The sequence below is a fragment of the Eumetopias jubatus genome, unplaced genomic scaffold (genome assembly GCF_037043125.1).
Source record: "Eumetopias jubatus isolate StellerSeaLion01/CBP00866 unplaced genomic scaffold, mEumJub1_p1.0 scaffold_23, whole genome shotgun sequence".
Lineage (NCBI taxonomy): Eukaryota > Metazoa > Chordata > Mammalia > Carnivora > Otariidae > Eumetopias > Eumetopias jubatus.
Window position 1 is genome coordinate 1,062,179 of NW_028274829.1, and position 24,968 is coordinate 1,087,146.

Genomic DNA, 24,968 nt, shown 5'->3' on the forward strand with positions numbered 1-24,968 from the left:
TTCTTCAGCAAAATTGGTAAATATTTCATACAACATGAAATATAAGATTTAAAATATTACGAAAATATTAATAGAGAACGTAATAAATATGATATCAGGAAATCAGGTGAAACAGTAAAATAGTTTGGATGAGAGATGTCAGTGACTAAAGTCAAAGGCAGAGACAGTGAAACTGGGAAGATTCTAATATAAATATTCTGAGCCATCATCCCCATCATCTGGATTAGTGTAGCAGCCTTCTCAGCGTGTCACTTTCATGCTTCATTTCCTTAATGATTTATTCTCCACCCACTATCCAGAGGAATTCTGTTAAACTCTAATTCAAATTCTGCAATTTTGTCAGAATCCTTCAATTTCGCCCTATGTCATTCAGGTCAGTATTTTAAAATGGTGAATGAAGTGAGCTGAAAATCCTTCAGTGGTATAGGTTGAATTGCATTTCCTTTAAAATAGACGTTGAAATCCTATCCATCACTTCAAAATGTAACCTTATTTGGAAATGGTATGGTTACAAGAGATATATTGTTAAGATGAGGTTATTAGGATGGGCCCTCCGATAATATGACTAGTGTCCTCATGGAAAGGAGAAATTGGGACACATAGACACACAAAAGGTAAATGATGTGAGGTCATGCAAGGAGAATGCCTTGTGATTACAGAAACACGCTGGGGTGATGCAGTTGCATGCTAAAGACTGAGGATTGCTGGCCACCACCAGAAGTTAGAATAGTTAGTGATGGATTCTTTCCTAAAGAGCTTATAGAAGAAGCATGGCTCTGTCAACACCTCAGCCTTCTAGCCTCTAAAACTGAGAAATTAAATTTCTGTTTTTTTAACCACCCAGTTTATGATACTTTGTTATGTCACCCTTGGCAATTTTTTATACTCACTGTCCTCCCTTATTTCATCTTCTACTATTCTTACTGCTACATTTTTTACTATTTATGTAGTAGGAGTATTCCCACTTTTATGTGTTTTGGTGCTGTTGAACTGACTGCCTTCATGTTCTTCAGGAAAGAAACCTGTATGTACCTTTCTTCTAGTTTTGCTTAAGAATGACTTAGAATTTAGATCTCTACCAAAAAAATAGTGCCCTCAGAATGGGTTTTCTTAAGCCTCTGTATATAAATTGCGATTTTCCCCAAGTCTCTTACCTGACTTTTTTCTTTTCTTTTATTATGTTATGTCAGTCACTATACAATATATCATTAGTTTTTGATGTAATGTTCCATGATTCACTGTTTTCGTATAACGCCCAGTGCTCCATGCAGTACGTGCCCTCCTTAATACCCATCAGCAGGCTAACCCATCTCCCAAATCCCCTCCCCTCTAGAACCCTCAGTTTGTTTCTCAGAGTCCATAGTCTCTCATGGTTCGTCTCCCCCTCCGATTTACCCCCTTCATTTTTCCCTTCCTTCTCCTAATGTTCTCCATGCTGTTCCTTATGTTCCACAAATAAGTGAATCCATATGATAATTGACTTTGTCTGCTTATTTCACTTAGCATCATCTCCTCCAGTCCCATCCATGTTGATGTAAACGTTGGGTATTCATCCTTTCTGATGGTTGAGTAATAAGTCACACACTTCACTCTGCTCCTCCAATCGAGGTCTTAACAATCACTAATTTTTCCTTTGTTTTTTTAATTTTGTCATTTGAGAATCTTTCTAAATGGAATGAAATTCCGTGTTACCTTTTGAGATTGACTTTTTATAAATCTATATAATTCTCCGGCAATTCATCCAATTATAACCAATTATATGAAAAAACTATTAAGACATTTTTATTCTTGAGTAGTTATTTCATGCTATGGGTGTATCACACTTTGCTTCACCGTTCACAATTGAAAAACACACAGGATGATTTCAGTTTTTAGTTTCTAAGCAGTTTTATGGGTTTTGTGTGAAAGAAACTTTTCACAAAAGTTTTTATGCCCAACAGTGTACTTGCAGCGTTTTATTATAATTGCATCGTTTCATAGGAAGCTGCCAAACTGTTATAGATAATGAGTGCACTGTTTTGCATGCCAACTACCAGTGTATGTGTGATTCAGTCGCTCTGCATTCTCAGCAGCATTTGGTATTATCACTACTTTTTCTTTTAGATGTTTTAATATGCATGTGCTGATATGTAAATAATTTTGAACATATTTTCATGTGTGTTTTTCCCAGGTGAATATCCTCTTAGATGAAATGTCTGTTTAGTCTGTTGTACATTTTCTAATGGATTGTGTTTTTATTGTTGAGTTTTAAGAGTTCTTTGTACTTTCTAGGGGAAGGGAGGAAAAACTTCTCCTCTGTATTCAGTAACTGGAACCTGTTAATTAAGCTGACAAAAGGCAGATTAATAGGAAAAGAAGTTTATTTTGTATGCACCCAAGGGACATCACAAACAGTAGAGAAAACCCCAGCCAGAACTTTTGTCCCAGGGACTTGTATCCATCCCACTTTAACACAGGTTGGTAAAGAAAAGATTTAACAAAGGAAGAGAAAGGGTTTTGAGCTTGTGAGGGAGTATAATTTATGCGAAGTTGACTAAGAAATGTCTGATAAGTAAGAGTTGTTTAGTACAGCTTGTTATTTCTACTCAAATAATCTCAGCTGATAATAGTTGTTTCCAGAATTGTTCCCCTTTTCCTCCTAAGGGAGAGGAGGGCGTTTTTACAAATGGAAATTTGCTTTACAAAAGGGAAAAATAAGCCTTGCTTTTAAGCAGAAAGTGGGGAGGACAGTTTCTTCTATGGTTGCTCCTTCTTAACTGCCTTCAACTCAAAATAATCTGTATGCCAAATGGCGTTTTTTTAAATGGCATATTCTGATCCCTTTCGTTACATGGAAGTTGTCTGTCAGATGCATTTTCTCCTGGTCTGTAGCTTGTCTTTTCACAGTGTCTTGTAGAGAGGAAAGATTTTTTTTTTTTTTGACTAGATACAGTTTGTCAGGTTTTCCTTTATTATAATAAAGGTTTAGGTTTTTGGTACCAACTGAACTCTTCTCCCAACCTGAGTCAAGAACTATTTCCTATCATTTTTTTCTAAATGAGTTTTATTATGAGTGTCATGGTTTTACATTACTCTAAGTTGACAATGCAATCTAAGTTAATGTTTGTATTTGCAACATTGATGTCAAGGATCTTATTTTTTTGCTTAAACTTACGGATCTCTACTTGGTCTAGCACCATTTGCTGAAAGACTATTTTTCCTTCACTGAATTGCTTTTGCACCCTTGTGAAAAATTAGTTGGGCTATTTATGTTTTCCTGTTTCTGGGTTTTGTCTTCAATTATAGTACTCTGTCTCTATGCCAAAATCATGTTGTTTTGATTACTAAACTTATTATACTTTGCTGTATAGTAAGTCTTGAAACCTAGTAGACTGATTCCTCCCTTTATATATCTTTTTCAAATTTGCTTAGCTATCCAGTATCTTGTGCCTTTCCATTGTTGACACAAAACAGAGAAATATTTTAGAATCTCTCAAAGTAGGAGAGTTTTATTTGAGGCCAAGTTAGGATAGATGCCTGGGGAAACACATTCTTCACAAGGAAGAAAGCCCTCCAGAGAATGAACAATTTTTACTTTCTGTAGGCATTGCTATTATAGGCCAAGTTGAACTGGATTCATGGCTTCATTTTTATTTAGGGCATAATCATATATTTTGCCTGCATTTATAGATATACTTTTTACATCTTATAAAAGCTTAAAAGATTATAGATCAGCATACAGGCAAGAATCATAAGGTTTTATTGTTAAGGAATGCAGAGACTAGAGAGCACTAACAGATATCTCAAAGAAAAGATGATTTTCCTTGAAGCTACTCATTCACAGAGCAGGAAAACAATGCACGTGTGATGGGCCATAAACTGTTTTAACAGTTTGTATACAGTCATGTTGACTTGGGGAGAAATCTAAAAATGGCTTCCCTTATATATTAGGCCTCTAGATGATGTTTCATCATTTCCCTCTTTTGATTAATAATGTTTTGACAAAAAGCACTGATGATCATTATTTTTCCCTAGATGCCTGGGTGATTGCTTATCTGCCCTGAGTACATTACGTCCCACGGTGCTATGCCTGATTTAGGTCACCTGGGAGTCAATGTTGGGGAGTCAACAGTACGACCTTTAATAAGAAACATCACAACCTGGGTATTAAAGAGGGCACATTCTGCATGGAGCATTGGGTGTTATGAACAAACAATGGATCGTGGAGCACTACATCAAAAACTAATGATGTCATATATGGTGATTAACATAACAATAAAAAAATTAAAAAAGAAACGTCACAACCGGCATATATTTTTTTAAGGAGATTGAATTGCTGGGCAAACATTGTATGTCTGCTTTATGGTTAGTTTTGCCTTTACATTTTTTGGTAACATTTCTAGCATAAATGCAGAAACAGTCATAAGAATCCAGTTAATAACATTTCAATTAACCAATGGAGAATAAGTGCAGAATTAGAAAGACAAGAGCAGAATCCAAAAAGAAATCCAGGAGCACCTGCGTGGCTGAGTCATTAAGGGTCTGCCTTCCGCTCAGGTCGTGATCCCAGGGTCCTGGGATCGAGCCCCACATCGGGCTCCCTGCTCAGCGGGAAGCCTGCTTCTCCCTCTCCCACTCCACCTGCTTGTGTTTCCTTTCTCACTGTCTCTCTCTCTCTCTCTGTCAAATAAAATCTTAAAAAAAAAAAACAAACAAAAGAAATCCATTACAAGCATTTTGATAATCTTAAATTAATTTGAGTACCTTTATCTTCTTTATCTATAGTTATTTGTGCTTTGTGATATGTTTGGGCTGATTGGTGTAAAATGGTAATTAAATTTTCTGTCATATGAAACAATTTCTCTGGCTAATTAGTTTCCAAAGATATTACATCTTCTGGTGGTTGGAATTCTATCTTCCAAAATATTTGGTGATCGATATTAATATTAGCATAATTTTTGTTAGAGTCAGGCAATTGCAGCTGAGGTATAACGTGGCATTACACCGTGTAACAGTAGCGCTCTGATGAAAAGTACTCTGGTTACAAAGTAAATCAAACAGTATTACAGAGGTGTTTTGTAAACTTTCCCAACAGAACCTTCCTTTTTGTATACAACATGTTACTTTGTGCAGGCATAGCTATTATACTCCAAGTTAGAGTGGATTCAGGGCTCCATTGTTATTTAGGGCATAACCGTATATTTTGCCTGGATTTACAGACGTAAGTAGATATTGGAATCAAATAAGAATCATTGCCTCATAAGGCCCATCTTCCTCCAGTGGGAAGAACTCGGATGGTATTTAGAATAGCTTCTGTTCCCCGGGGCACCTGGGTGGCTCAGTCGTTAAGCATCTGTCTTCGGCTTGGGTCATGCTCCCACGGTCCTGGGATCGGGCCCCGCATCTCGCTCCCTGCTCCACCGGAAGCCTGCTCCCCTCTCACACTCCCCTGCTTCTCTTCCCTCTCTTGCTGTGTCTCTCTCTGTCAAATAAATAAATAAAATCTTAAGAATAGTTTCTGTTCCCATTATGACATTGAAATGAATCTAATTATCCATAAGTTTGGGTACCAAGGCAGTAATTGAACAGTTACATAAATTACAGGAGTCCTTAACGATTTTCTACAAATTAGGAGAGCTGTGCTTTTGGTGTGTCTGCAAGTAATAAAGAAGGCCATTGACCCATAGTTACCTCAGAATTTTCTGGGTTGTATGGTAAAGCTGGATTTACAAGGTAGCTGAATCCCCCAAGGCACTCCTCAAGTAGCATCTTTGATAGATATCTATTCTTTTTTGCATCCACAAAAGCCTGGTGTGTGAGTACATAGATGTTTTCCCATGTTAGACAAACTGCCACTAAGTTTCCCCCATTGTCCCCTGGGGCCTTTCTTAGCACATTATCATATAAGTTTATTTTGAGATACAATGGTCAGTCTGTCCAGTGTTATATACAATGCAGGTTAAGTTTGAGTTAGGTAGCACTTCTTGAAAGGTTTTTCCTAATACAAGTATACTTTATAAGTATATATAAGCACCAGGAGCTAAGGAAAGCAGTCTACCTCGAAGTCATTTGCTTCTCATCCTGGTTTACAGTTCAAATGTCTCTATCGAGCTTTGGTTTGAGTGTCGGACTGAGGAGTAGGCACAGAGATTGTCTACGCATGTAGCTATTGTGGTGTGTTCTTTACATAAAGTCATTCATATTTAGTTTACAGGGCTTCACAGAAAAGGGCAGTTTTAGTTATCAAATGATTCCAAGTCAGAAAGCTGGGACTAAAATCAGAATATCACTTGGGACAGTTGTAGCAAGGCACTGGAGAACACAGAAGATATCGGGATCTAGTTGAATTTATAACGAATAGTCTTAAATTCTAACTTCTACAAAGATCTGTTATTGAAATCTTTTTTCCCATTCCAAATTTTTATTTAAATTCTAGTTATTTAACATATAGTGTAATATTGGTTTCAGAAGTAGAATTTAGTGGTTCATCACTTACAGACAACACCCAGTGCTCATCACAGGTGCCCATTTTAATCCCCATCACCCATCTAGCCATTCCCCACCCACTCCCCTCCATCAATCCTCTGTGTTCTCCATCATTAAGAGTGTCTTATGGTTAGCTTCCCTCTCTCTCTCTTTTTTTTTCTTTTCATACGTTCATCTGTTTTGTTTCTTAAATTCCACATGTGAGTGAAATCGTATGCTATTTGTCTTTCTCTGACTGATTTATTTCACTCAGCATACAAAACTCTAGCCCCATCCACATTGTTGCAAATAGGAAGGCTTCATTCTTTTTGATAGCTGAGTAATATTCCATTGCATATACATACCACATCTTCTTTATCCATTCAACAGTCAATGGACATTTGGACTCTTGGACTCTCTCTACCGACCCATAGTTACCTATTGAGCTATTATTGAGAATGCTTCTATAAACATCAGGGTGTATGTACCCCTTCAAATCTGTATTTTTGCATCATAAGTGGTCAACTAATCTTTGGCTAGTGTAATTGGCTGGATTGTAGTTCTATTTTTAACCTCTTGAGGAACCTCCACACTGTTTTGCAGAGTGGCTGCACCAGTTTGCATTCCCCCTTTTCCTGCATCTTCACCAACATCTGTTGTTTCCTGTGTTGTTAATTTTAGCCATTCTGGCAGATGTGAAGTGGTGTCTTATCATGACTTTGATTTGTATTTCCCTCTTGATGGGTGATGTTGAAAATCTTTTCATGTGTCTGTTGGCCATCTAAATGTCTTCTTTGGAAAATACTACTCTTTCATATCTTCTGCCCATTTCTTAACCGGATTATTTGTTTTTTGGGTGTTGAGGTTGATAAGTTCTGTATAGATTTTGGATCCTAACCCTTTTCCAGATACATCATTTGCAAACATCTTCTCTCATTCTGTAGGCTGCCTTTTAGTTTTGTTGACTGTTGCCTGCTGTGCAGAAGAGTTTTCTCTTGCTGAAGTCCCAGTAGTTCATGTTTGCTTTTGTTTCCCTTGCCTCAGGCAACATGTCTGGTAAGAAGCTGCCGCAGCCCAGGTCAAAGAGGGTACTACTTCGTGTTCTCCTCCAGGATTTTGATGGATTCCTGTCTCACGTTCAAGTCTTTCATCCGTTTTGAGTCTGTTTCTGTGTGTGGTGTAAGAAAATGGTCCGGTTTCATTCTTCTGCATGTGGCTGTCCAATTTTCCCAGCACCATTTGTTGAAGAGACTGTCTTTTTTCCATTGCATATTCTTCCCTGCTTTGTCAAAGATGAGTTGACCATAGAGTTGAGGGTACATTCCTGGACTCTCTATTCTGTTCCATCGATCTATGTGTTTGTTTTTGTGCCAGTACCATACTGTCTTGATGATCACAAGCTCTTTGTAATGGAGCTTGAAGTCCATAATCATGATGCCTCTAGTTTTGTTTTTCTTTTTCAGAATTACTTTGGCAATTCAGGGTCTTTTGTAGTTCTTTTTTCTTTTTTTAAGATTTTATTTATTTATTTGACAGAGAGAGGGAGCATGAGCTGGGGGAAGAAGCAAGGGGAGAGGGAGAAGCAGACTCCCCGCTGATGACCTGAGCCGAAGGCAGATGCTTAACTGACTGAGCCACCCACGTGCCCATTGGGTCTTTTGTAGTTCTATGCAAATTTTAGGATTGTTTGTTCTGGCTCTGTGAAAGATGCCGTTGGTATTTGGGGGATTTCATTAAATGTATAGATCGCTTTAGGTAGTATTTTAATAATGTTTACTCTTCCAGTGCATAAGCATGGAACGTTTTTCCACTTCTTTGTGTCCTCTTCAATTTCTTTCATTGGTGTTCCACCTTTTACCTCTTTGGTTAGGTGTATTCCTAGGTATCTTTTGGTTTTCGGTGCAATTGTAAATGGGACTGATTCCTTGATTTTTTTCAGCTCCTTCATTATTGGTGTATAGAAATGCAACAGATTTCTGCACATTGATTTTATAGCCTATGACTTTGCTGAATTTGTCATTATGGTCTCTTCCTTTGCCCTCAAAGAGTCCCTTTGATTATTTCTTGCAGGGCTGGTTTAGGGGTCACCAACACCTTTCATTTTTGTTTGTCTGAGAAACTCTTTATCTCTCCTTCTATTCAGATTGACAGGCTTGCTGTATGGAGTATTCTTGGCTGCATATTTTTTCCCATTCAGCACGTTAAATATATCCTGTCACTCTCTTCTGGCCTGTCAAGCTTCTGTGGACAGATCTGTGAACCTGATCTGTCTTCCTGTGTAGGTTAGGGTCTGTTTTCCCTTGCTGCTTTCAGGATTCTTGTATGTGTATTTTGTGATTTTGACTATGCTATGTCTTAGTGGTGGCCAGCTTTTGTTGAATTTAATGGGAGTTCTCTGTGCTTCTTGGATTTTGATGTCTGTTTCCTTCCCCATATTAGGGAAATTTTCAGCTGCAATTTGCTCAAATAAACCTTTTCTCCCTTTTTCTTTTCTTCTTCTGGGACTCCTATGATATAGAATATTATTACTCTTTAAGGAGTCGCTGATTTACCTAGGTCTACCTTTGTGATCCAATACCTTTCTTTCCTCTTTTTGTCAGCTTCATTATTGTCCATAATTTCATCTTCTCTATCACTGATTCATTCCTCTGCTTTGTCCATCCTCATTGTCATTGTATCCATTCTGTTTTGCATCTTGGTTACAGCATTATTTATTTTAGCTGGCTAGTTTTTAGTTCTTGTATCTCTGCAATAAGGGATTCTAGTGTCTATAATGCTTTTCAACTCCAGCCAGTATAATTTTGGTTTAGACACCTTACTTGTATCTGTATTGATTATATCTCTGGCCATGAGTTCTTGTTGTTTCTTTTTGGGTGAATTCATTGTCTTCTTATTTTGCCCAGATCACTTTTGTTGTATGTGATTTTTAGGAAAGCCTGTTGTATTCCTGCCCCTGAGAGTAATGTCTATACTAGGAAGAAGTTCTCCCCACCCCCACCCCCACCCCCCCCAAAAGGAAGCTAGAAAACTAGATCCTAGGTATGTTTTGACCTGCTTGTTAAAAGATGTTAGATCAAAAGAAAACAAAAAAAGGAAGCTAGATCTTATTTCCCCTAAAGTTGAAGTCTTGCAGCACTCTATGATCAGTAGACTTTGTGTGTGCGAGGGGTTTGCGCTGGTCTTCGCGGGATGGGACCGGCTGTGTTGATTCTCAGGCAGACTTGTCCTAGTGGAGATGCACCTGCTGGGCACAATGGGCTGGGCTTGGTGTGAGTGGCTCCGGACTCCATTGGATGACCTTGGGTTGCACCCTGAAGTATGTTAGTGCTAATGGGCAGGGGTGGACTTCACCCCACTCTCTTATCCCCAGAATGGGGATTTTGTGCTGCCACTCTTCAGGAAGCCCTCACAGAAGAGCAAACAATGACTCCTCTTGTGTCCCTAGCTTCTGTCAGATCCCTGCCCTCACCCTATCCAAGCTGTCTGCCTGCCAGGCAGCACAGTACTCCTTTGTTTTTTCTCAGGTGAAGCTGGGCTTCAAAACTCCAAATTTTAGGAACTGACATGGCACAGGCCCTCACTGATCCCCTGGGGGAGGGTCTCACTGTGCTGTGGCCAGGGTCCTTTTGTCCCAGAGAAGCAGTCCCAAGACGGCACAACAGTTCAGAGTTTATGGTAAAGCAGAGCAAAAAGCCAGTGCCAAGTTTGGCTGCCATGAGCTGATGTCTCTCTTCCTATGCTAATGAGCAGGGCAGCATGTTGGCACAGCCAGTTCTTTTGTCCCCGGAGAGGCCTTGCCACCTGTCCCAAATGTCCTCCAAGAAGGGGAGCTGTTTCTCTCCATGATGCAGGGGATCCTGCTCCCAGGCCTCTGCCCTCCTTCCCCACTGGAGCACCGCTAAGCCCACCAGGCACAACCCCAGGGGTGACACAGACTTCTAAAGCTTCCGATTTGTGCTCCGCTGCTTCTCATGACTTGCAGTAATCAGCCCCTCTCCTTTTCCCAGTCAACAGTTTTGGGGAAGAGTTTTTCTAGGGCAGTCCCCTGTGTGCTTTCCCACTCTCCCTCCCTCCCTTCTCTGTGATCAGGCCTTCCTCCCCTCCACAGCACCCACAGTTCTTCTCTCCCTCAAATCAACACTCTGCAGCTCCTACCTTCAACGACGTGGCCACTTTTCTACCTGTAGATGTGCAGTTTGTTCTCTCAGTCCTCGATTTCTTGGGTGTTCAGAATGATTTAATGTTTATCTAGCTGTGTTTGAGGGAGGGGGAAAGATTAGTGTCCACCTGCTCCTCCACCATCTTAACTCCTCTGGAATCTTTTCTTTCTGTAATCACTTTCATTTTTACCAAAGACAACCAAATGAAGACTATTTGTTTCTAAAACAAGTCTGGTTTAAACAAATTTGTTCTAATTATTTATATGAGCATAGCAAGAATAGTAATTGACCGTATGAATTATTTTAAATCTGACTTGCTGGAATATTTTATAAGGAATTTCATATTGAGGTTTTAATAGCCTCTTAAGACCAAAGCCATGCCAAATATTTCTTGTTAGACTTGCCTGCAATACCTTAGATTCAGGTGAATTTCCTCATCTTGAAGCCCCCAAGATATTTCAAGTTTCCTGCACCTACCAGGAAGTGACATTCTTTACTCACATGGTAAGGCAGCTGGGAACTCTGCAAAGAAGGTACCGGGCCAGTTTTTCCAAGGAGCTCTATTGGCTCCATAAAGACAACGTTGGTTCCTTAAAGCTGGCTGGTCATATCTGAGTCTTTGCATGTCTCGTCCAAATATAACATTCCAGTCAAGGCCTTGGTAAAATAACCAATGTTTCCAGTGGTGTCCTGTCACAAGGAGAACTGATTCTCATTAAACTCATGCAAATAATTATAATTGTCCTGAAAGAGAGAATATTCACTGAAGTTTTCTGAATTCTGGAGGGTTCAGAAAAGGACAAAAGATAAATGTTTCAATTTGCTCACAAAGGAATATTTTGTCATTTCTCTAAGTCATAGATATCTTAAAAGAAAAACTTTCCTTAAATCTGGAAAAGCAGAGAATCAGCAATGTTTCAAACAGGAGCCATAAAAACTATAATCATCCTTCTCAATTTATGAAGTCCCGTGTTATTTGTTTTTGTTCTGTTTGAATGCAGCTTTCCCATTAGTTCTTGAAATTCTTACTCTGTTTTGTGGTTTTTAAATATATCAAAAACCTGTTTTTGTCAAAAGTCCCCTTTATGAACCTCCTTAAAGACAAAACTCATTCTGCAAGAGCATCAGAATGATAATGATAATGACAAATGACAAAAGACTAAAAAAAAAAAAATGGCCATGGCTAAAGATCTGATGAGAGTTTGCTATAACACAGTTGACTAGGAAATCCAGTTATTCCTGTGACAGACAACATTTCAATAATTAGGATTACATGTGATGACCTTATATCAGAACATAGTAAAACCTTAGGAATTTTATATAATTTTTGGATTAGCTATAGCATTTACCCATACAATATAACCTAAGAAGGTTTATAAACATTTGTTTGACAGTGCTTCCCATGGTCCTTAACATACCAAATGAACCAGCTTAGTCAAAAAGACTTCATTTCGAATTTGAGTACTTGAGAACTTTTGTGAAAAACTGCAGAAGGTTTTAGACTGCATGCCTAAATAGAATTATAGATCATTATAAACTTAATATTTATGTTTGCCCAAAGTAGAAACAAGAGATTCTACAGAGGTTATATATTTGTTACCAAAACTTAGCTCCTTTAACATTGAGAAGTTTTAGTTCTCTTAAATAATCAAACACCTGATAAAGACAAATACAGGAACTTTGGTTTTCTGGGCAGGTAAAGGGGGAAAAAAAAAACCAACTTTGATTACAATTTTTTTATCAAGAGCATACCACAGACCATTTTTTAAAAAAAGCATCTGGAGGAGGCAAGATGGCGGAGGAGTGGGGGACTCTGTTGCAACCAGTCCCCTGAATTTAGCTAGCTGTCTACTGAGCCTCTCTGAACATCCAGGAAATCAGCCTGAGCTGTAAGGTTATATGTTTGGATCTATACAGGGGCAGAGGATCATTAGTCAAGAGGTACAAAGGATGGAATTGGGATTGCATGGACAGATGTTGGAGGATAAACAGAAGGGGGGCGGGGGGGACTGCCAGAAGCTTGCCACTGCAAAGTAATATCCCAGTGCAAAAGCATCCTGCGCCTGGGGACCAGCGCTAGCTTGGAGAGCGGTGGCGGTGGGATGGGAAGGGCCGGGTAACAGAGCTCAAACAGCATCCAGGAGCTTAAGGGGCAAAGGCTGGGACCCAGGTAGGTGCACACATGGACTTGTGCCCGCGCACCCCGGGGCCAGCTGCCTCACTGCCACCACCTGTGCCCGAGAGGACCCGGCGCAGATCTGTGCCCATGGACCCGGGGTGGCTGCCACCGCCGCCACCCCTGCCACTGGCGCCGAACCCCTCGGAGGGTCGATGGGGGTGCACTGCCTGTGGGAGCGTGCGGGTTTTCAGTAGCGCTTACAGAGTGGGAGACTGTGTGTTCTGGAGGATTCAGAGAGGAGCAGACTGTGATTTCCCTGCCCTGGGGCGGAGGTCTGCGTGTGGACATTTTGGTTTGCCCTGATCCTCCAAAAAGGCGGGAAAAGCCGGGAAAAGCCGCCAGAGAACAAAAACCCCCAAAAACGGGTTTCCACGGAGCCCAGCCCCTTGACAGGGGGCAGGGCAACTCCCCCCAAGCAGGGGTGCCTGAAAAACAACTCGGCAGGCCCCTCCCTCAGAACACAAGCTGAGAGAACGAGAGGATGACACCCCGAGAGCCCCCTAAAACTGCAAAACCCCAACACCAGGGGGAAATAGTATTTTTTAAAAATTCTTTCTCTGTTTCTTCTCTGTTTTTTCTTTTTACCTACTCATCATTCCAACTAGATGTTTAATATAACATATTCCATACTAGCTTTTTAACTTGTACTTTTTCATACCTGTACTTTTTTTTTCTTTTTCTATATATATATATAGATAGAAGCATCAGTGTAGGCCTTTTGCCCCTATTCAATACTACCTTTATATATATATATACCAGTTTTAATCTCCTTGTAACTCTGGGAAGCAGTATCCTCTAACAAAGAGAACAAAATACACGGAGAAAGAACTGAAACACCCCTCACCCACACTGAGACATTATAGCCCCCTCTTCCCTTCACCCCCCATTTTTTTTGTTTGAACTTTATAAATCTCATTCTTGGGTTTCATTTTGGCTGGGTTTTGTTGTTGTTGTTGTTGTTGTTGTTTTTGATGGTGGCTTAGTCACCTGGGTGGCTCAGTCGTTAAGCATCTGCCTTCGGCTTCGGTCATGATCCCAGGGTTCTCGGATCCAGCCCCTTGACTGACTCCCTGCTCCGTCTCCCTCTGCCTGCCACTCCTCCCGCTTGTGCTCTGTCAAATAAATAAATAAAATCTTTAAAAATAAAAAGAAATAAAATAAATAAAATGCTTATTTAAATTCAATTTCATTAACATATAGTGTATTACTAGTTTCAGAGGTAGAATTTAGTGATTCATCAGATGCGTACAGACCCAGTGCTCATTACGTCAGGTGCCCTCAATGTCCATCACCCAGTTACTCCATTTCCCACCCCCTCCCCTCCAGCAACCCTCAGTTTGTTTCCTAGAGTTAAGAGTCTCTTAGCATTTGTCTCCCTCTCTGATTTCATCTTACTTTATTTTTCCTTCCCTTCCCCTATGTTCATTTCTTTTGTTTCTTAAATTCCACATAGGAGTGAAGCCATATGATAATTGTCTTTCTCTGATTGATTTATTGTTCAGCATAATACCCTCCATCTAGTTCCATCCACGACATGTAAATGGTAAGTGTTCATCCTTTCTGATGGCTGAATAATATTCCATTGTATACATGTACCACATCTTCTTTATCTATTCACCTGTCGATGGACATCTGGGTTCTTTCCACAGTTTGGCTGTTGTGGACATTGCTGTTATAAACACTGGGGTGCAGGTGCCCGTTTGGATCACTACATTTGTATCTTTGCGGTAAATACCTAGTAGTGCAATTGCTGGATCATAGGGTAGCTCTATTTTCAACATTTTGAGGAACCTCCATACTGTTTTCCAGAGTGACTGCACCAGCTTGCATTCCCACCAACAGTATAGGAGGCTTCCGCTTTCTCTGCATCCCAGCCAACATCTGTCATTTCCTGTTCATTTTCATTTTAGCCATTCTGACTGGTGTGAGGTGGTATCTCATTGAGGTTTTGATTTGGATTTCCCTGATGCGAAGTGATGTTGAACATTTTTCATGTGTCTTTGGCCATCTGTGTGTCTTCTTTGGAGAAATGTCTTTCCTATCTTCTGCCCAATTGTTGATTGGATTTTTGGTTTTTGGGTGTTGAGGTTGATAAATTCTGTATAGATTTTGGATACCAGCTCTGATGGCATTTGCAAATATCTTCTCCCATTCTGTACATTAACTTTTAGTTGTTTCGATTGTTTCCCTTACTGTGCAGAAACTTTTTATCTGACAAAGTCCCAGTAGTCCATTTTTTTGCTTTTTTTCCCTTGCCGATGGAGGTGTGTCTAAGAGTCTAAGAAGAAGTTGCTACAGCCAAGGTCACAGAGGTTGCTGCCTGGGTTCTCCTCTAGGATCTTGATGGATTCTAGTCTCGCATTGAGGCCTTTCATCCATTTTGAGTTTATCTTCGTGTATGGTCTAAGAAAATGGTCCAGTTTCATTCTTCTGCATATGGCTGTGCAGTTTTCCCAACACCATTTATTGAAGAGACGGTCTTTTTTCCATTGGATGTTCTTTCCTGCTTCATCAAAGATGAGTTGACCATAGAGTTGAGGGTCCATTTCTGGGCTGTCTACTCTCTTCCATTGATCAATGTGTGTGTTTTTGTGCCAGTACCATACTGTCTTGATGATTACAGCTTTGTAATAGAGCTTGAAGTCAAGGCATTTTGATGCCCCCAACTTTGGTTGTGTTTTTCAACATTCCTTTGGCTATTCAGGGTCTTTTCTAGTTCCATACAAATTTTAGGAGTATTTGTTCCAGCACTGTGAAAAATTTGATGGTATTTTGATAGGGATTGCATTGATTGCTCTGGGTAGCATAAGCATTGTAACAGTATTTATTCTTCCAGGGGTGCCTGGGTGGCTCAGTCGTTAAGCGTCTGCCTTCAGCTCAGGTCATGATCCCAGGGTTCTGGGATCGAGCCCCGCCTCGGGCTCCCTGCTCCACAGGAAGCTTGCTTCTCCCTCTCCCACTCCCCCTGCTTGTGTTCCCTCACTGGCTGTGTCTCTCTGTCAAATAAATAAATAAAATCTTAAAAAATATATATATTTATCCTTCCAGTCCATGAGTACGGAAACTTTTTCCATTTCTTTGTCTTCCTCAGTTTCTTTCATAAGTGTTCTATAGTTTTCAGAATACAGATCTTTTACCTCATTGGTTAGGTTTATTCCTAGGTATCTTACAGTTTTTGGTGTAAATACAAATGGGATCGATTCCATGATTTGTCTTTCTTCTGCCTCATTGTTAGTGTATGGAAATGCAATTGACTTCTGTACATTGATTTTATATCCTGCGACTTTGCTGAGTATCTGTTTTGGCAATATTTTGGTGGAGTCTTTGGGTTTTTCTACCTAGGGAATCGTGTCGTGTGGGAAGAGTGAAAGTTTGACTTCTTTACTGATTTGGATGCCTTTTATTTCTTTTTGTTGTCTGATTGCTGAAGCTAGGACTTCCAGTACTATGTTGAACAACAGAGGTGAGAGTGGACATCCCTGCCGTGTTCCTGACCTTAGAGGAAAAGCTCTCAGTTTTTCCCCCTTGAGGTTATTTGCTGTGGGTCTTTCGTACATGGCCTTTATGAAGTTGAGGTGTGTTCCCTCTGTCCATATTCCCTACACTGCAGAGAGTTTTTATCAAGAAAGGATGCTGTATTTTGTCAAATGCTTTTTCTGCATCTATTGAGAGGATTCTGTAGTTCTTGTCCTTTCTTTATTAATGTGGTGTATCACATTGATTTGTGGTATTGAACCACCCCTGCAGCCCAGGAATAAATCCCACTTGGTGGGTGGTGAATAATCCTTTTAATGTACTGTTGGATCCTATTGGCTAGTATTTTGGTGAGAATTTTGGCATCCATGTTCATCAGGGATATTCGTCTGTAGTTCTACTCAGTGGTGTCTTTGGTTTTGGGGTCAAGGTAATGCTGGCCTCATAGAATGAGTTTGGGAGTTGTCCTTCTGTTTCTATTTTTTGGGGACAATTTTAGAAGAATAGGTATTAGTTCTCTTTAAATGATTGTTAGAATTGCCCTGGGAGGCCATATGGCTCTTTAAAAAAAAAAAAATATGACTGTGAATACGGGTACATATATGTTTTGATTTCCTTACTTTGATTTTCTTTGAGTATATAACCAAATGTGGAATTGCTAGATCTTACGATAATTCTATTGTTAATATTTTTGAGGAGCTGCCATACTGTTTTCCATTGCAACTGTACTATTTTACATTCCCACCAGTTAGTGCACAAGGGTGCCAAGTTTTCCATATCTTCTTGTTATTTTCTGGGTTTTTGTTGTTGTTCGTTTTACTTTGGCAGTGCCCATTCCAGTGGTTATGGACTGGTATTTTATTGTAGTTTTGATTTACATTTTCCTAATGATTAGTGATTTTGACCATCTTTTGATGTACTTATTGGTCATTTCTATTTCTTCTTTGGAGAAATGTCTATTCAAGTCTTTTGCCAATTTTCTAATCGGTTGATTTATTTTTTTCCCTGTCATTGAGCATCAAGAGTTCTCTATATATTCTGGGTATTAATCTCATTTTGTAAATGTGATTTGCAAATATTTTCTCTCATTCCATAATTGCCCCCCTTTTTTTAAAATCATTTTCCTTTTAATGCGGATTTTTATTTAAAATTGTAATTTTGATAATCTCTAGCTTCTTGTGAATATCATTTCCCTTTTTACTCTTGATAGTATCCTATGAAGCATTAAAGTTTCAAACTTAAATATAAAATCCAGTTTGTCTATTTCTTTGTTGTTTTTGTTGCCTGTGCCTTTGGAACCATATTCAAAAATCATTGCTAAAGCCAATGTTGTGAAGCTTTTTCTCTGTGGTTTCTTCTAAGACTTCTGAACTTTTCACTCTTACACATAGGCTTTGAGCCATTTTGAATTAATTTTTGTGTATGTTTTTTGGAAGGGATCCAACTCCATTCTTTTGCATGTACGTATCTAGTTTTTCCCAGCATAATTTTTGAAAAGAATGTCTTTTTTTCCATTGAATGTTCTTAGCACCCTTATCAAAAATCATTTGAGGGGCACATCAGGGTGGCTCAGTCTGTTGGGCATCCCACTTTTGGTTTCAGTTCAGGTCGTGATCTCAGAGTCGTGGAATCAAGCCCTGCCTCAGGTTCTACACTTAGTGAAGAGTCTGCTTTGAGTTTCTCTCTCCCTCTTCTCTTGCCCGTCCCCCGTCCCCCACAAATGAATTTTCGGATGGACTTTTCTATTTTGTATAAAACAGCATTAGGATCTTGAGACAGATTGCATTGAATCTCTGAGTAGCTTTGTGTAGTGTTGACATTATAACTATTAATTCTCCCATTAATGAGCACCAATATATCTTCATTTATGGATGTCTTTTTTCTTTCAGGAATATCCTGTAGTTTTCAATATACAAGGCTTTCAATTCTTTTGTTATATTCTTAGGGTTTTTTTTTTTCAGATACTACTTTAAATGGAATTGTTTTCTTAATTTCTTTTTTGGATTCTTCATTGTTAATGGAGGGTCCACCTTTTTAGTGCGTTGTGAATAGAAAGGCAGGGATCCACTGCCATTGTGAACCGTTTTGCCCTGGGACTGGGAAACCCATAGATCGTGGAGGTTGTTTCGGGAAGAGTGAGCCTTAAGATTCTGCAGACTTCTAGGCTACTGATACTGGATTCTGTAGCAAGGTGATCAAATGAAAATGTAAATCAAAACTACAATAAAATACCAGTCCTCTATAACAAGAGGAGTTTGTGCCAAGGCCCTCCACATATAAGCCCACTAAGGATCCCCAGTTGCCAAAGCTGCCAGTATAAGTCATTCTGCTGTCTACAATTATCCTAGCCCTTGTTTCCTGACAGGGTTGGCATGGGGACCATGAGACCTGGAGGTGGGGAGGGTTCTCTGTGGGGTGGTATGTAGGCCCTGCACTGAGGACTGGCTTTGTGACTGGCCATTCTACTACAAAATCTGAGTCTTGTGAGCATCTCCTTCATGTAGGGCGCATGTCTGTTTCCTCCAAGAGCCTCCTGAATGGTATGAAAGTCCTCACAATGTGGGGGAGTGCATACCTATAATTTGAGAGGTCTCCCCATGAACAGAATTTTCTGGATGTGGGGTTTACCAAGCCCTCCTCAGAACTGGAAATGAATCTGGATCATTGGGGTTGCTATGTTTAAGGAAGTGATAGACCCATTGTATCATCTTAATCTGATGGAGAAGGAGTCAGGCTTCATCTAGTGTCTTACATTAGCTTCCAGCCTTTGCTCAAAGGCTTTGGTAGTAACTGGGTGAGCTCCAGTGCCAAGCCATTAAAAATTCATGTAATTAGGGGAAATGATTCTCCCTGTATCTTTATGTCCTGCAACTTTGGGTTTGGATTTTCCCTTTTCATCAGAAGCCCCAATTATGGAATTGGGATGCCCTTTGCTTTAATTCTGATTGACATAGTGGTATGGATCCTGGGGAGGTTTCTTGTGGGTGGAGAATTGAAGTCACCTGTGTATGTCAAGAATTTGACCCTTAGGCTCTGAGGGAGTATTTTAAAAGGTTATACATTTTGAGGTCTGGAAACATAGCCTAGTTGACTCATTTCTGGGGTGGTAAATAATAGCTAAGAAACAGTATTAAATGCTCTGAACCAGTTAGTGCCTTCTTCTCCCTTGTGTGCTGTACAAAGTTTAAAAATATATTTTGAAATCCAGATGAGTAAAGTTTCAAGTTTTCAGTTTCTAAGTCACTGCTATCCCCCAGGGAATTGATTTTATGCATTGTCACTGGAACATCTTTACTGGAGTTCCCCAATGGCTGGACTTAAAGGCAGATACTTCCCTCTCTAGAGTGTCCTTATCAACCTAAGAGTGGGTCTAGTGTCCCCTAGCCCAGTGGTTACAGGATGTTGGGTTTGGCCAGAAAAGATCGAAAAGATTACTCCAGACACCTAAGTAGGAGGAAGGAGAGGGCATGAGGGCCAGGTGCTCTAGTGGTGAAAGGTCCCAAGCCAAACCCTGCCTCTACTTTCATCGCGAATGTTATCAATACAACAAGGGAATAAGAAAAACAAAAAGGAGTGAATTCTAGGCCTAGAGTCAGGAAGGACAAACTAGGGACCAGTACTATGATTTTCAACATATTATTATTTATTTACAATAAATGGCATATGGCTTTACGTATATTCCTCTAGTTTCCATGCCGAATTATCTAAGATCCATCATTCATAAGCCATTACTATTTATTTTCTCAACTATTCCACGGGAGCTTACATTATATTAATGTTGGTAGGAACACACAGTAAATTCTACTACATATCTAATTCTCATTATTTCCACAAAAGATGAACACTTACTTTTTTTCTCCCATGGCTATTTTTGATGGAATTCTAAAGGCATTTCTTTCTCTGAGAGTTGACAGAAATAACAAGAAGTTTTTGATGGGGTGCATAAAAAATCATATTCTTAACATATATCTTTACTACTTAGTATGCAGCGGCAATAAAATGTGGAAAAGTTTCTTTCTGATTTGTTAAATTCTATTTAGCAGCTTAAAAACTCCCAGTGTTTCGGGGAGGGTAGGTACTATGGTGAGCGCTGTGAATTGTGTGAGACTGATGAATCACAGACCTGTATCCCTGAAACAAATAATACATTATATGTTACTAAAAAAAGTTTTTAAAAAAACTCACAATGTTCATTCAGTTTACAAAAATTGAGTATCTCTGCCAAGCAAAATAAGTGATCCTTAAGACATTTATACATTTTTTAAAGTTCATCCATTCTTGTCCAAAAAAAATTATACAGATTTTTAATTGTGGGTTTATAAAAGAGATACTCTGTCCCAGATACTGGTGACTGAGCAATAAATGAGACAGACAAAAGCCTGTGCCCACCATGGGGCTATGGAAAGATAGACAAAACGGATTCAGGTAATGTTAAAGTGACATTTTAAGATAAATACTAAAAGAGAAAGCAACAAGTGGCCCAACTAGAACAAGGATGCCTGTCCTTGTCAGTGGGTTTTAAGCAAAATTAAGTAAAGGTTCTTACATAGGAAAATTTAAGCAGAACTCTGAAGACATACATACAAGAGGATAAGATTGTCCTAGGGTAAAAAATAATTTGAAAAAGAGTAAGAAGCTAAATAACTAATCGTGTGTAAAAAAATAAAGTACCGGGGGTGGGGGGGGAAAGATGGTATAGAACACCAAGAAGTCAAGTGTCAACAGTCAGCAGGAGGTTAGTATGGTTCATATATTCATTCACATAAGTATTGAATATGAAAGTCAGACCATGAAGAACTCATTCACCAGTTAACAGATGTTCCTAGGAGGAGGGATAAAATAGTTACAAATCACTTTAAGATAAGGCTTAATCAAAGCAGCAGCTAAGGAAAAGTTTGAAAGAGACCTAACCTTTTGGCCGGCCGCCGCCGCTGTCGCGCCACAGCCCAGCCATCGTCGCCGTCGCTCGTCGTCTCGCGCAGGGCAGCCCGGGTTCTGGTGTCTGGCGGCGAATTAAATAGCCACCATGTCGAGCAAAAAGGCAAAGACCAAGACCACCAAGAAGCGCCCCCAGCGCGCAACATCCAATGTATTCGCCATGTTCGACCAGTCGCAGATTCAGGAGTTCAAAGAGGCCTTCAACATGATTGATCAGAACAGAGATGGTTTCATTGACAAGGAGGATTTGCATGATATGCTTGCTTCTCTAGGGAAGAATCCAACTGATGCATACCTTGAGGCCATGATGAATGAGGCTCCAGGGCCCATAAATTTCACCATGTTCCTCACAATGTTTGGCGAGAAGTTAAATGGCACAGATCCAGAAGATGTCATCAGAAACGCTTTTGCTTGCTTTGATGAAGAAGCAACTGGCACCATCCAGGAAGATTACCTGAGAGAGCTGCTGACAACCATGGGAGATCGCTTTACAGACGAGGAAGTGGATGAGCTGTACAGAGAAGCGCCTATCGACAAAAAGGGAAATTTCAATTATATTGAGTTTACGCGCATCCTTAAACATGAAGCAAAAGACAAAGATGACTGAAAGAACTTTAGCTAAAACCTTCCAATTGCTTTGTCTTACTCCGTTTTATTTCCCAGACACTTTCCCCCACCCTCATAGACCTGTTGCATGCAACTTAGTCTCACAGCTTGGCCTCTTTTTTTGATGTATTTATTCTAGAACTTTCTGCCACTTAGCACTTGTATAATCAAACTGCAAATGGGGTTGAGGTTGTAAATTGTGCTGAAAAAGAGATTGCGAATAAAAATCAACAAATGTGAAAGCCCAGGAAAATAAAAAAAAAAAAAGAGAGACCTAACCTTTTAAGTCAAAATGTTTATACATACAAGGAAACTAGTAATATTAATATCAAGGTAACATTTCAAATTCTGAATGAAAATAAAACAAAATTGGAGGCCAAAAAAATTGTACTATTGAAAGGAAGAAAGAACTTATCTGGGCATTTATCCAGAGAACTAAACATTTATTGTTCATAGAACTTCTAATTGATAAGCTTTATTCATGACAGCCCCAAACTAGAAACAATCTAATCATCATTCACAGGGTGAAAGGTTAAACAAAATGTAGTTCATCCCCACCATGAAATAGTACTCAGCAGTAAAAAAAAAGAAAAGAAAAGAAAAGAAAAATTGGCTGTATCTCTAGGGAATTAGATTAAGTAAAAAAAGACAGAATCAAAGGTTACATAGTTTTATCATTGAGACAACATTCTTGAAATGTCAAACTAAAGAAATGTATAATAATTTGTAGTTGCTAGATGTTAAAGAAGGTTTAGGGATGAGAGGGAGGTAGTTGCCGTCATAGAAAGGCAACACGAGGGATCCTTGTGTTGATGGAAGTGTTTCTTAACTGTATCAGTATCAATATACTATCTTTGAAAATATACTAGAGTTTTGCAAGGATTATCAGTGGGTAAACAGGAAAATTATATAATGTGTCTTTTTTTCCCTTACAATCCTATGTGAATCTATAATTATTCCAAATAATAACATTAATAAAAATATCCTATTAAAATGATATATTTTACACCTCTGCACAATGCTAATAATTACTCACATTACTACATGTCTTTAATGTGAATCATACATATTTTATCTTCAGAATCTCCATCCTGGGTGTGGAGCCTAGTTTAAAAAAAAAAAAAAGCAATGCCTTTTTTCTGTATTATATTCAGAGAATGATTAAACTTAAGAGAAATTTTATTCTATTATGGAAGAGATTATTTTCACAGTAGACAATAGCAAATATTTGTGAATAATTGTGAAAAAACAATGAAATAGAACACTACAAATTATATGGACTTATATGAAAATTGACCAGTCTTGTTCTTGCTAAATCCAATACTGGAAAAGTATCATTTCTTCCCAGTAATTTGACAAATGTTTCTAATTTAGCTGAAAATCTAATAATAATAGAGTTTAAAAATTTATCAAAATAAAAAGTAACAGTAGTTCACTTAGTGATAGTTTATACCACAAGCTTTTGGCATTCAGTTTATTCTCTTGAAGACTTTCTTTTATTGTTAAACATAGAAAGTCATTTATTAGGCTGTATATAAAATTTTTTGTTGCTTATTATAACATTTTAGAGGTAACAAATGTTTTGTTGGAGCTTATTTTAACCACATGAAATGTTGCAGGAGGTACAAGCCTCATTCTCAGTTACTGGGCCTAATTAGAAATAAGATCATAAATGAATGTAAAAATTTAATTCAATTTATGGTAAGTTAAAATATGTATAAAGTTCTTGAAAGAGAAAAGTCATGATTTTAGGTGAATTTGCCATTGTACTTAAGAGTAACAGAACACCACAATGAATATTTAGCTTTTTCCTTAGCCTTTTTAAGTTTTATTTTTTAAATTTATTATTTTTATATATATTTTTAAGATTTTATTTATTTATTTGACAGGGAGAGAGAGAGCACGAGAAAGGGGGACAAGCAAGGGGAGCAGGGAGCCCAATGTGGGACTCGATCCTAGAATCCCAGGATCATGATCTGAGCTAAAGGCAGATGCTTAACTGACTGAGCCACCCAGGCGTCCTTTTAGTCTTTTTTTAACGTGTACTTTCTATGTCAATAACAACTGGGTAAGATCTCAAAAAAAATGTAACAGGACATGTCGGTATTACTGTGTAGGACATTTTACTATCACAGGGCTCATCTACAGAAGAAACTTATGTAAGAGTTTGCAGTTTGTTTACTACATTGCTTTTTTTAAGAATTAAAAACTATTCAACCAGTCAGAATGGCTAAAATTAACAAGTCAGGAAATGACAGACATTGGCGGGGATGTGGAGAAAGGGGAACCCTCCTACACTGTTGGTGGGAATGCAAGCTGGTGCAACCACTCTGGAAAACAGTATGGAGGTTCCTCAAACAGTTGAAAATAGAGCTACCATACGATCCAGCAATTGCACTACTGGGTATTTACCACAAAGATACAAATGTAGGGATCCGAAGGGGTACGTGCACCCCGATGTTTATAGCAGCAATGTCCACCATAGCCAAACTGTGGAAAGAGCCAAGATGTCCATCGACAGATGAATGGATAAAGAAGATGTGGTGTATATACACAATGGAATATTATGCAGCCATCAAAAGGAATGAGCTCTTGCCATTTGCAACGACGTGGATGGAAATGGAGGGTGCTGTGCTGAGTGAAATAAGTCAATCAGAGAAAGACATGTATCATATGACCTCACTGATAGGAGGAATTCTTAATCTCAGGAAACAAACTGGGGGTTGCTGGAGTGGTGGGGGGTGGGAGGGATGGGGTGGCTGGGTGATAGACATTGGGGAGGGTATGTGCTATGGTGAGCACTGTGAATTGTGCAAGACTGATGAATCACGGATCTGTACTTCTGAAACAAATAATGCAATATATGTTAAGAAAAAAAAAAAGAAGAAGATAGCAGGAGGGGAAAAATGAAGGGGAGTAAGTCGGAGGGGGAGACAGACCATGAGAGACGATGGACTCTGAAAAACAAACTGAGGGTTCTAGAGGGGAGGGGGTGGGGGGATGGGTTAGCCTGGTGATGGGTATTAAAGAGGGCACGTTCTGCGTGGAGCACTGGGTGTTATGCACAAACAATGAATCATGGAACACTACATCACAAACTAATGATGTAATGTATGGTGATTAACATAACAATAAAAAATTATTTAAAAATATTCAGAATAAATTAA

At 39.1% G+C, this 24,968-nt stretch overlaps 1 pseudogene; it reads left to right on the plus strand.

Annotated features, from left to right (window-relative positions):
* The first annotated feature begins 21,180 nt into the window (after positions 1-21,180).
* LOC148162065 (myosin regulatory light chain 12B pseudogene) lies at positions 21,181-22,043 on the plus strand (annotated as a pseudogene).
* Positions 22,044-24,968: the final 2,925 nt, after the last annotated feature.